Genomic DNA, 12,991 nt, shown 5'->3' on the forward strand with positions numbered 1-12,991 from the left:
CCTCCGCCCGGCCGGCCGGCCTGGTGAGAGCCGGGCCGTTACTGCGGGGTGTCATGGCTGCCGGGGCACGCCCGCGGGCCCTGCCGGAGTTCAGGCCGAGACTGATGGAAAGAAACCCCGCGGGCGCTCTTGGTCTGCCCCTCACGGCTCCGCGGGCAGGCGAGGTCCAGCCGCGGGGCTGGGTGAGGGGTGTCCGGCGGCAGGGAGGGGCGGCCGCCGCCGCCCTGGAGGAGGCCGCAGAGGCGGGCCTGGCCTAACCCACTTCTTGTTTCTTTTCCAGTCCCGGCCAACAGGTGTTTAAGCTTAGACTACCTTGTGCATGAACGGGAACGTTGATCAAAAATCTTTGTTTTGTGAGACCCTTCAGGGAAAACACGGTATATCCTATTTGTTTTGTTCTTAAGTGTGAACTTCTAATGTCCTCAAATACCCAATTAGCTGTCACAGGCTTCCTGGTATTGTCTAAAACAGCCTTGAAAGTACATCTTCTTTTAAGACTTACTTAATGTGCAATTGGAAGTTAATTTCAGCCTTTAAAAAGTCAATATGTTTTTGCAGTCAGTCCAAGTTTACACAAAGAAAATGTGCCTTTCCCTGCTGCATTTGAAGTAAGAATGGGTGTAATAAACTCCATGAGCTTTAAGAAAATTGAGGGAAGTTGCATTTGAAGGTAGAACATGAGACACCATTTCCTGATGTCTACCTCATGAAGCATATTCACACTGGTTGAAATCTCTCAGTTAATATTTCTTACAGAAAGAGTCCATATCCAGTCTTTTCTCTGGGTTCAGTAAAAATGTGTGTTATTCCTAAAAAGATGGGGGTTTTTTTCTGACAGGAAGTGAGTAAATCAGGTTAAAGTAATTATGTTTGCTGAAATAAAACTGTGAATTCAGGTCTGCTACTAAAGTTAGGGTATGCTATCCTTTGTTGCAAATGTATTCTTTTTTCTTTTTCACAGTGACGTTTTTGCTGTGATCATTCTAAATTAAAACAATAAGGCAATTGTTAGCCAGAGAATTAAGCTCGCTAGTCAGAGAGCAGAAATCACCAATGTTCCAAAATGGTATATGAAATTCAAACTGATTTTTCTGCTGCCCTTGAGTCCTGCCTTACTGTTCTTCCAAGGCAGTTACAGATCGATACATAACTCAGGTTTCTATATTCATATGTAAGCACCTTAAAAGTACAGACAATAACAATTCCTGTTACTTGGCTATCAAATATAATGTTTTTCATGATAGGGGTTTTTATAACTGGATATTTTTCAGTAGATGGTTTGTGCAGTGTGTTACAGCAGATTGGGTTTTCAATTCCACATTTAATTCTGCAGGTGCATCAGAAGCAGCAATACTAACCATTTATTAAGGTTCTTTACCCCTTTTTCCACTCATGTAAACAATGAATTTTAACTAGAGATTCTGCACTAACTCACCTTTTGCATGTGCTTTTTATTCAACTAAAAGTTGAAGTCCAGGTATGTACAAACTATTGTTGGTGACCTTTATATGAAAGTGTTTGGTGGTGGTTGGTAAACATTTGAGAGTTTCTTTGCTTTAAGAGAAGTGTTTAAGAATATGTTTGCAACAAAGGGAAGAGAGGTTATAGCACTGTAAGAGATACAGTCTGACAGTTTTATAGTTTGAAACAAATGCCCAATGCTGAACTCTAAATCAGGATGTTTTTTAGGCAAAAGTACCTAAATGACAGCAGCTGAATGAAGAACAGTTGTTGGGCAAAATTATGGCTGATACAGTTTTTTTAATGACTTAGTGCAGCCAAGACAGAAATATATAACTTTGTGTTTTACAGCATTCCAAGTAGAATAATCTTAGCTGCTTTTGTAATAGTAATTCCTTGAGTCAGGAAATCTCAGTTGCTGCTATTTAGTTTCAACACTGCAGTTTCCAGGCTACAAGGGAACATATTTTGTAAGATGCAAGTTTTAAAAGGAGGCTGATGGATTGCTTACAAAATAAAAGCTTTCATTAAATTTATTTCAGGATTCTTTATTAGAATATAACATTTCTTGGCAGGTAATTCCATCAATAGTTGTTCACACCTTATTTTGACTTTGAAAACCCCAATGTCCACAAGAAATAATCTCTCCCACAGGTAATTAAATGTGCAAATTTCAAGAACAAACAAGCAAATAAATCTCACTTGAGTATAAGTTTAACATTAACTATTTTTTACTTCCTATCTGCTGTTACATCAACAAAATCATAGCATTCTACTGTACTATGATAAATGATATAGCAAATAATGGCAAGTCACCTGCAGTGAAAGGTAAAATCTATTTTTAAAACAGAAATTGAGTAAATCTACATATGCTCATAAATTTGTCCCCTATTGTTGTAGCTGTGTGCACAGCTGCCTCTGTTATTTTTCCCAGTGGTGTTCTCAGGCACCATTTCTTGATTTGTTTTTGCATTTGCAATATTTACATTCAGATAAAAGCATACAATAGAACAGTGTTCTCAGAACTGGACACTCATATTTCTGCTGACATAGCTGGTATATTATTGCAGTTGTGATCTCATTAGAAAAAAAAAAGTACATTTCTTTCAAAAATTTCAGATTTCCCAGAATTATGAAAAGTATACAATCCTTTATTTTTTATTCTATTTTCCAGAATTTATACAGAAGCCCCGATTCCCTGCCTTGTTGTACCAGTTCATGTTGCAAGACATTTGGCATAAGACTGATGTGGTTAATTTGCAGGAGTAGAGCTACCAGCATCCAGTTGCTCAAACTCTTTGTTTTATGTGCATTTTCTCCCTTGGATTAATGTGTTAGTCTTAGAACATTGGTGCGCAGTTTAAATACATAAGTTAAATTTGCATTAACAAAGCTTTAAAAAAAGATGTTGGCAAGGAATATTATCATATGGCAAATATAGACTAATTTAAATGGAATATCATTTTAGACCAAATAGTAAAGTTACATTGCTCTGAAGGCAACAGGAATATGCAGAATACAAGCATACCCTGTTCTTCTAATCCAACGGTCTGAAAAACAATGTCAGCATTGAGATTCTTGCTAAGACATAGTTTTTTTCTTCTGGCCAGTTGAAGTCTACAGTGAACTACAAAGATACTCCCTTCATGGTGACAAAATCTTGGATAAGAATTAATAAGCAGTGGGTGACTGATCTGTTTCATGGTTGCCTAGAGAGTTAATGTGAACTGTTAAGCACACTCAAAATTGCTCATCATGTAATCTGTTGTGGTTTAACCCGGCAGGCAGCTAAACACCACACAGCCGTTCACTCACTCCCTCTGCAGTGGGATGGGAGAGAGAATCGGGGAAAAAATGTAAAATTCATGGGTTCAGATAACGACAGTTTAATAGGAAAGAAAAGGAAAGGAAAATAATAATAATCATGATGATAAAAGTATATACAAAATAAGTGATACACAATGCAATTGCTTACCACCCACCGATCGATGCCCAGCCAGTCCGGAAGCAGCGATCGCTGCCCCCTGGCCAACTCCCCCCAGTTTCTATACTGAGCATTATGTCATATGGGATGGAATAGCCCTTTGGCCAGTTTGGATCAACTATCTTGGCTGTGCCCCCTCTCAGTTTCTTGTGCACCTGGCAGAGCATGGGAAGATGAAAAGTCCTTGACTGGTATAAGCACTACTTAGCAACAACTCAAACATCAGTGTGTTATCAACATTATTCTCATACTAAAATCCCAAGCATAGCACTATACCAGCTACTAGGAAGAAAATTAACTCTATCCCAGCCAAAACCAGGACAAATCCTAACTAAATCCCTCCTAAACCTCATAAAAACATTCCCAAATCCTTCTAAATTAGGTCTGTTAATGCAATTAATCCAAATAGTTGCACTGTTCAGGGAATGTGTTCTGGTTATGAATTCCTGGTCTGCCAGTGATTTTTGAAGGTCATGCATAGTTGATATGGATGCATAGTTAAATTATTTTTTTGTCAGTTATCTCAAAATAAATAAAGCCTTGAGTGCTGGATTCTTTTTATTGGTGGAAAGTTCTTACTTTCCATTACAGAAAACATACTATTGTAACTGTTTTTCACAGCTGCAGTTATTGTAAAGATAGAGACAAAGGAGGTTCTTTGGAAATTGCAGTACAGTATCAATATAAAATTGTGAACTAAGTTGTGAATAGCAGCTTTAGTATGGGAGTTTCTTGCATTTATTTCATTGTTGCAGCCACAATAAAATGCTATAACTTACGTACTATTCTCACTGAACATGGAGTATATGTTGAAAATACTTCTAATTAATGGCTTAAATGGATTGGAAGTAAAAGGGATAGTTGAAACTTAATAGTACCATCCTAATTTATACCAGTTGAAAACTGGTCACACATAAGCATATTCCTAGGGTTCCAATTCATATACTAAACAAGAAGGTAAATTTCTTATAAATAAGTTTAATACATTGTATTTTAGGTTGCCAAAACAGGACATGAGTTAGAGTAAGACAGATAGAGGATGCAAAAACCCCAAACCACTTAATTATGTGTGCAATTATATTTAAAAAAATTACTAATATTTTGATATTGTCACAATATTACCAGGATTTCCCTGAGTAGTGATTAACAGTATGACAGATTCACCTGTCAATGACTGTTCGGCTGTAAGCAAGTCACCACTCTTTTAGAAAAAATAGCTTCTTATCTCTGTATCAATTCTTGATTTTCCTAGAGGTGAAAAAAAATAATAATCTTTGAAAATCTTGGCTAGTTTGACATGTTAGTTTTCAGCAGAGTAATTTTGCCATTTTCAATCAAGAATTAGATGTGGATTGCTTTCAAACACTGAAAATCATACTTCTTTTGTAAGAGGCCTTTGTACTGTATTATCTCTTGGCCTTTGCTGGGGGAAAAAAAACCGTAGAACTAATCTATCTTAAATCTGAATTTTTCTTCTGTTCAGACCAAAGGGTTAAATCCACAAGAGGGCATTAGACTTAAAAGGAGAGAGGCAAGCTATTCACACCCCCTAAAATTCAGTAATAATTGAGGTCCATCAACTATACTATATTTGTAAGGTAATGGAAACTCTGAACTCCCTATCTAATCAATGGCAAAAGGTAGGCACCTCACCAGACAGTGATTTAGGGCAGAGGCCTCATTAGGTCTTTCTCTCCATTAGCCACACAGGGAACAATGTCAGTTCCTGCTATTGGATACCCTGCTGCATAACTTCAAGCAGTCACCTATTTTCCTTATGCAGTGTAAGAGGAGAGTTATGTCTGAGAACATGATTCACTTGTATGCTGAGCCGGGTACTGTCTGGAAGTGCCATAGAGTTGCCTAGATGCCTCTCTGCAGTCTGGATTCACAGCAGTGAACCACCTCATTTGGTTAGATATCCAAGCAAAGCAATTTTTTCAAAAAAAAGAATGTGGCAGCTTCTTTAAGCTGCTATAGCAATCTGTTGATACCTGGATAATCAATGGTGCATCCTTCCCCTGGGAAGTGGAGAGCAATTGATCCTAGAGTTTCTAACTCCTGTGAAAGTATGCAGGAGACTAGAATAGACTGTGTTCTGAACTGAGGCTAACTCTTATCAGAGTGCTTTTACTTTGCATAACGTACTTTGTTTTTAACTAGAGCAATGACTGGAACCAGGGTCGTTTAGATTAGCCTGGAATTATCAAATCTAATTTTCAGCATCTGACTGCTGAACATAGCCACCTCATACTTCATATTTTGTAATATAACTACCTCTGGAAAGATATTCTGATCTTAGGCTGTGATCTTGCTGTTAATTGTAACAGGAACTTTTGAGAGTATGAATTTAATTTTGGCTTGTTGGAAGTGAATCTGCATCTTAATGGTGTAGTTATTAAGTTATGTTATTAAGTATTCAGTATCCATCTACACCCATTAATTTTTTTTTATTATTGAAGGGAAATGCTTTACTACTAAAGAGATTCCTCTTCCTTTCTCCATCAGAGTACCTAATAACCCAGTGATAATGGCAGTTCCTTTGGCGGCAGGAGATCAACAGTCCACACACTGCTCCAAATCAGATTGAGTGCTTTGAACATAGCTGCATTATTCCTTGTGTGACTATTTTAAGCCAGCAGGAGAGAGAGTTGCGGAGACCACTACAATATTCTCCTCACCATGTTTCTGTTCAAGAGTTGACCTGGTAAACATTACAAGAAACTACAGCTCTTGGAGCAGACTCAGAAAGCAAGATATGTAGAGATAGATAGTCAATTCCATCTATATATGAGGTATAAAGAAACTGGTATCTTCAAGTCTTGATGCTTGTGCACATCCTAGGGGCAGAAAATTGGCTACAGCGAAACTTAGCTTCCTGGTAACATAGGTATGTTGAAAGCTAGGTAGCACTGATGTTGAATGTGGGAAGCCCTAGTTTTTGACTATTTATGTCTCGGTATCAGACTTCTGAGATCAAACTATTACAGACTAAGTATTACATTTTGTGTGTGTGTGTTAGAAAGCAAAACTGGAGAAAAAGAAAGATCTGAAAATATATGTATTCCTTCAGAAATGTTCAGTGTAGTACATAAATTGCGACATTTCAAAGTTCTATAACCATATCAAGCAATATCAAGTTTCTTCACTGAATGTTTCTTTCTAAAATATTATGCACAAAGGAGAAAACATATTTTGCAGTTCTTAAATTATAGAGTAATATTGGAGAAAAATTGACTAAGACTCAGCCTAAATTCAGAAATAAAATGTTTGGAAAATAATTGAAAAAAACAAAGTTATTTTATAAATTTGTACTGAAAGTTATAGGCTCCTTGAAGGCTCTTGTTCCCTTCCCAGTTAAATCCTCTGCTTGCTTTTAGATACTGAGATCCATCAGCATAGGTGTCTCTACCCATTCACAACAGCATAACCTAATTTACCGTCGTAGTTTAACTTCATTTGGAGAAATAAGTTTGACAGCAATGTGCAACTGCCTCAGGGTGGGAAAAGCTGATCTTACTGAAGCTGGATATTCATGGGATAAGTACAGACAACCTACCTAGCAACTTATGAACCACGCTCATAACTTTACTGCATCTTGAGACACAGTTCAGTGCCAGTACTTTTCCTTGTTTTGTTGATGGATGTTGGCTCCTCCCAAATTAAGTAGAAGTTTCTACATTTGTCTAGAGGAGAAAAGGAAAATATTTAAAATTTGCAGTACTTTATTCAAAGGGTAAAGCCTTGAAGTTATTTAAGAAAAAGTGTCCAGCGGTGCCTCTAGGCTATCAACATGCTAAAACAGATGAAAGGAAAAAGGAGAAAATTGTTACCTGGAGAGAGGCAGAAATATTCTTTATAGCCTTCTTGCCAATATTGTATTTATACATATAGTGCTCTGAGGTATATTCTCTTACCCTGGATGTTTTACATTTAAGATTAACACCTCAAGGAAAAATAATAGGATATAGGAGAATATGATCTTGGGATGAAGAACTTGCCGTCTTTCCTTCAGGTTTAGATGTTGTACTTTAATGCTGTCCTGAAAAACATTAGGATAATATTTGTTTAAAAGCATAGACCGTATTATAAGATCCATGAAGCACTAATAACAGAACGAAATGAGGTTTGCTGGGCAAAATACAATGAGGGCCATAACAAAAACTGTCCTAGCAGATGCAACCAGTTTTTACTTCTCTGTTACACAAATAGTACGATTCCTAGTACCTTGCTGCAAGCCTTTATCAGCTGCATATGTATATGCAGCACTCCATTTTAATTAGCCTCAAGATTCAAGACTTAGAAGGAATAGCAGGGGTCTCTAATTATCTTCACAAACTAGTGATCTGCCCAGAAAATGAGGAATGAATAAGCATTAGGCAGTCAGAGGCCAGTATTCAATCACAGAGAGAAGCAGGAAGAGTGGAAGATAAAGAAATGCAATTTTCACTTACTTTTCTGGGCCTTGAAAATTACTAAAGATCCTTCTTTAGTAAAACACAGCATTTCTAGCTATAGAGATTTTTGTTTTATTCTTATCAGTAGTGTTGGACTAGATATTTTAGGATAATTTTTTTCTCATGTCTGTGCAGTATTTCTGATTTTTTTATTTTAAATGTATTTGTTTAGACATCAGTAGCATTTCTTGAAGGACTCTTATGAGAATAATATTTTCCAAGCATTGTTTATAATTTTTCAGTCCTAGTTCCAGGGAAATAAAGACTATTCTTTACTTCCACTGAAAAAATTTATGACATTGGGATTTAAATCATTGCTATTCACAAACTGGCCTTGGCAAAAAAAGGCTGAGGATTATCTCTTTAGCAACTTTTGAATCAAAGCTGCATTATTGATATGAAACTAAAAAGGCTTTGCAGTTCTTTATATAATTAAAAGCAACTGTTATTATGGAAATTTTTCAGAACAGCTGTTGTATTGGAAGAAAGGTTACACTCTTCTCTATCAGTAATCCCTTTAAATCTCTGACATGATTCATAGCTCCTCAAACAATGCTGCTAAATTGAACAAAACTGGATGCCTTCCATACATACATTTACTTGTACTCCTATCAGCAAGTCATGTAAGAATGCAATAACAGAATTCAAATTGGCTAGTGAAAGTAATGTGAATGTCCCTTTTTATTAACTTTATTTCTATTTTCATTTTCTAAAATACTCATTTTGCCCAAAAATGGCATCCAGCTTCCTGATGAAGCGATACAAGCACTGGCCCAAAGAGCTTACGATCACTACTTTATTCTTGAACCTCAGTCAAGGGTAACAGATTGGAAGGAAAGGATAGACCTTGCTGAGTTTGGGAAAGGCTAGAGACAGTTTTGAAGTAGGATACAAAGCTTTAGCTCTTTATGAATTTCTGCCTTTCCTTGTGGAAAATGGAAAAAGATTTTTCCTCCTGGATGGAAGGAAGCAGCGTATCAGTACTGCAGCTGAGGTTTTCGTTTCATTCCTGGCTTTCAAGACAGGGAGAGCTTTGGAAAGAGGAGAAGAACCTGCCAAGATTTTTTTTTCCTCCAGGGCTAAGAAGTACTAGGGAGCAGAAGGAAGTAAAAAAGAAAACAAATGTGGGCCTCAAAGACCTGCATAACTCAAAGATTGGTTAATGACTTGCTGGGTTTCAGAGTGTATATTTGTAGTGTATTTTGTAGATGTGAGGGAACTCAGAAACAAAGAAGCCTGGGCTTGTACAGAAGCAAGAAGATGCTTCCTTTTCAAAGTCCAGCTACTGGAGTGGAATAACCCCATGCAACAAATGCTGGCCTAGGCACTGACTGGGGGAGAAGCAGCGCTGCAGGGCGGATCTGCAGGCAGCCTGTTGTCAAATGGAAAATGAGTCAGCAGTGCACCCTTGTGGCAATGAGGGCTAACCGCATTCAGCCCTACTTCAGATGGTATATAGCCATCAAGTCAAGGGAAGGGATTATTTCTCTTCAGTTAGCACACGTGAAGCCACATCCAGACTCCTGTGTGTAGTTGTGGATTCCTCAGCACAGGAGGACATTGGCAAACTAGAGAGAGGCCAGCCGAGCTCCACCAGGATGTTTAAGGAGCTGGAGCACATGACGGACAGCGAGAAGCTGAGAGAGCAGTGATTGCTTAGCAGAAAAGGGCAAGGCTTTCTACACTTCTCTGATTGCTGTCTTCACCTGCTTAAGGAAAGGTGAAGTTGTTAAGGATGCAGAAGCTCTTCTCAGAGGTGCACAGTGAAAGGACAAGTGGCAATGCAACACATTCCGGAAAGGAAATTTTTACTATATAAGAAAAACAAAAATTCACGAAGAGGGGTTAAGCACAGGAGTAGGTTGTCCAGGGTGCATGTGAAATTTCCACCCTTGGAGAACATTCCTGGGGAAAACCCTGGGGAACCTGATCTCACTTTGAATATTGCCTTGCTTTGAGTGAGACATTGGACTATGTGAACAGCAGAGGTCTCTTCCAATCTGCATGTTTCTGTGAGTCTGAGATCCACACTGTTCGTCAGCCAGATTTCTCTTGCTGTGTTTTTGAATTCTCTGTGAAATTCTTCATGTTACTTAAACAAATTTAAAATTGTACTTTGCACATGCTGCAGCCCTTATTTATTTTTTCCCCTTCTGATAATGAAATACTGTATCTAAGAGGTGTTGGCAGAGGACTGTCAATAAGGGGTTGCTGATTAAACTGCTATAGCAGTAAGAGGTGGGCTGCTGTGCAATAAAGTTTCTCATGATTTGTGAAGTGGGGAGAATGTTGATTTGGCAGCAACATTATTTGGCAGGGTATAACTTGATAGAAGCTGATGAGGAAGATGTTTGACAGGAGTATGGGAAAGTTCAGAAAGGACAAAACCCTTGGTTTTGGATGCACTTTTTCAATTTAAGGGTTGGCAACACTGCAGTACTGGGAATGATTTATTCCTTTTGCCTTCAGATATTTTGAACGCTCTTTACTGTTTTTCAAACTTTGCCTTCAGTTGCCTTATGCAGACTTCATAAATGGTGAGAATTTTGTATTAATAGAGCGTGGCCCATCACAGGCTAAGGAGGGTTGTTGAGAAAGTAGTTGCAAACTGTGCCTGTTCTACTACCCATCTTAAGTCAGATCTAAGGAAAAGAGAAGCTGTGTAAAACAGTGAATGAAAGTGTCAGCACTGTAAAAGGTTTTAGATACTGGAGTAAGTAGGGAAAGATAGACATTGGTTACTACTATGTAGAATCTGGTGAGGAAAAAAATATCTGAAAGAACTGCATAAAATAAACCAAAGATGGCCTCTAACTGGACTTCAGAAGCACAGTAGATGAGGATTTATAGGATTTATATCTACAAACAACATGAATAATATCTGAATCATGAAAGTATACAGTAAGAAGCTGTCCAAAGACATAACCAACTACAATAGTCTTGGGTTTGAGCAGACTGCTGTCTTGAAAAGTAGGGCCCCTGGACTCTTTTTTTAAACAGTGGGAAGCTTCCACTATGGCTCACAAGAGATTATATAAAATATTTACACAAATATAATAAAAACTGTTGAAACTCACAGTGACCATTAAATGTCTTATTTTATATTTGTTTTTTCAAAGGGGGAAAGACCTTGCTTTGACCATCTGTAGGCTGATTTACCAGAAAGGAAAACTACACCAACAAGCTGTGACAGAAGAAGGGATGCAAACCACTAAAAAAGAGTCGGTGATACCATGTAGGTAAGAACAACATTAACTAGATCATTATCTGGGGGAAAAAATTATCTTGAGAATCCTCCATCTGTAGAAGTTTCTGTCCAAAGTAACTTAAATATAGTTCAGCTACTGCTAAATAGATTTTGCCCTCAAAGATGCAGAGGAAGCTGACGTCTCATAAGTCACTTTCAGCCCAATATGCTCTGGTTTGGGAGCACTTTAAGAAAAATTGGTTGCTTTCTTCTAGGACTTGAAGTTTTTGAGTCTTTTTTTTTTTTTTAACTGAGTTTATATCTCTCTATCTCAGTTAATTCAGTAGGGCTTCTTTTCAAAAAGTAGGGATTTGCTTCTATGAATTGTCTGTCATCTAGAGCATTTACAGTGATTTGGTTGCTGAACTGTCTCTCCAGTGTCAGGAACCAAAAGGCTTAGAGCTCTTCTCTAGAACCTTGTCAATACTCTTCATTTTCTGGCTTGCAGCAAGAAGCAAATAAAGTCAGTGAAGTTTTTCAGTAATTGGTGTAATATGTTCCCTGTGGTTAACATAGCCAAGCAGGTGGGCAGCCTCCTTTTACATCAGCTGTATCATCCAAACGATCTCCAAACAAAGGGTATGATGAATTATGTTGTGAGCAGTGGTGTCTGCCAAGGCACCCTGGGATTAGTGTTAGAACCGGTCTTATTTAACATCTTCATTAATGATCTGGAAGAGGGAGTAGGCAGACCATTAATTAAACTGGCATATATTACACAGAGATAATTCTAAGATCCCAGCTAGACTAGAAGCAAAGGCAGACTCAAAACAAAGACTTGTATTAAGAAAATAAGAGTAATTTGGGAAAACATTTTCTCTTTGCCTGCGGCACGATCTGGGTCATTTTACAAACCGTGATTGCATGTACATTTGTATCATCTGTACATTTAAACACTGTTTATTTTACAATTAAACACTCAGCAGCTTGAGAGAAGTAATACCTACATAAGATACAGGGTTTTCGTGTTTTTAGCAGGGATAAGGGCGTAAGGTAGTAGAAACAGTATGTTTTGGTTTCTTACTTGATCAAAAGAGTTCACTACAGCGAATCTTTAGACAAAGTTTAAGTGATCATGTCTACCCTGCATGCTTACCTATCAATATCAGCATACCTTTCATCCATACAGTAATTTTGAGCATTCCTAAAACATTGAAGTGAACAAGGCTAAGAGTAGCACTTGATAGACCCCTCTACAGACACCCCAACTTGATACTTGTAACTTTACTCTTTTAGATCTTTCAGGTGGTTTAACTTACTTTATATTTTTACAAGTAGCTTTTAGTCAGAATTGCATGTGGTCTAATAATGTCACCAAACTTGTTCGATTATAAGATTGTCTAGAAATAATGTTTTTTTGGAATTAATTCTCCTTTAATTCCTTACTGAACTGATGTTGTATCAGCAGTTTCATGATTTTGGTAGGGTTCCATATCAGTCTGTCCATGCTGCAATCACTACTATAGTCTAGTTTCCCTTTTAAAATTTATTTTTAAAAGAAAAATGAAACTCATTATTTATTATATGCCAATTTTATACTAGGTCTTGTAAAGTACACAAAAGAATAACTATGATCAGCAACTCTCAAAATCAGGCACGTACAATCAAACAACACAGAATACAAATCTGCTTGATTTTGCAGAAGTTGTGAATGTATTTCATGTGTTGTGTTCTGTATAGACTGCGTACAAATAGTGTGTTCCCTACCTGTGTCAGAGAGACAGAGCTGTCTAGGCCACAGTAATGTGGGCTGCATGCATTTGCCTTGGAAAAGTCAGTTGTTTCTGTAAATCGTGGATAAATTCGCACAGCATGGGTTAAGTTGGAAATAAGCAGCATATC

The 12,991-nt window shown here is 37.7% G+C and overlaps 1 long non-coding RNA gene across 1 annotated transcript; it reads left to right on the top strand.

Moving 5' to 3' along the window:
• The first annotated feature begins 37 nt into the window (after positions 1–37).
• Positions 38–11,124, top strand: LOC140651606 (uncharacterized). The gene is made up of 3 exons (XR_012042454.1): positions 38–164; positions 281–377; positions 11,022–11,124. It is a non-coding gene; the product is annotated as an uncharacterized lncRNA (long non-coding RNA).
• The last annotated feature ends 1,867 nt before the right edge of the window (positions 11,125–12,991 follow it).

This window comes from Ciconia boyciana, chromosome 5 (assembly GCF_034638445.1).
Source record: "Ciconia boyciana chromosome 5, ASM3463844v1, whole genome shotgun sequence".
Taxonomy (NCBI): Eukaryota; Metazoa; Chordata; class Aves; order Ciconiiformes; family Ciconiidae; genus Ciconia; species Ciconia boyciana.